Genomic DNA, 509 nt, shown 5'->3' with positions numbered 1-509 from the left:
TCTCACTCTGTGGCCCAGGCTAGAGTGTGGTGGTGCCATCATAGCTCACTGAAACCTGGAACTCCTGGGCTCAAGCAATCTTCCTGCCTCGGCCTCCCCAGTACCTGAGGCCACAGGCACATGGTACCACACCTGGCTAATTTTGACATTTTTTGTAGAGATGGGGGTCTTGCTGTGTTGCCCGGAGTGGTCTTGAACTCCTGGACTCAAGCAATCCTCCTGCCTCAGCCTCCCAAAATGCTGAGATTACAGGTGTGAGCCGTTAGCTCAACCTTGATAGATTTTTAATTGTCTCTAGTTTTTTCCTATTTTGGTAACATCATTGTATACACATTTTTGTACCCATTGGAGAATAGCTAAATTTTAAAAGTATATATGCCTGAACAGTTTCATACTTCTCATAATACTACTACTTATGCTAAGAGCAATAATAGTTATCATTTATTTATTTATTTTTTTTGAGACAGAGTCTCACTGTGTTGCCCAGACTAGAGTGCCATGGCGTCATC

General features: G+C 43.2%; 1 protein-coding gene across 2 annotated transcripts in view; it reads left to right on the top strand.

Annotated features, from left to right (window-relative positions):
- The window catches only part of USP28 (ubiquitin specific peptidase 28), a 56272-nt gene that overhangs the window by 38149 nt on the left and 17614 nt on the right, over nucleotides 1-509 (top strand). The gene's annotated exons all lie outside the window — the stretch shown is intronic.

This window comes from Propithecus coquereli, unplaced genomic scaffold (genome assembly GCF_000956105.1).
Source record: "Propithecus coquereli isolate 6110/MARCELLA unplaced genomic scaffold, Pcoq_1.0 Scaffold6, whole genome shotgun sequence".
In the NCBI taxonomy this organism is placed as follows: Eukaryota; Metazoa; Chordata; class Mammalia; order Primates; family Indriidae; genus Propithecus; species Propithecus coquereli.
The sequence above is the reverse complement of the archived record's forward strand: the minus strand, read 5'-3'. Positions and strand labels throughout refer to the sequence as shown.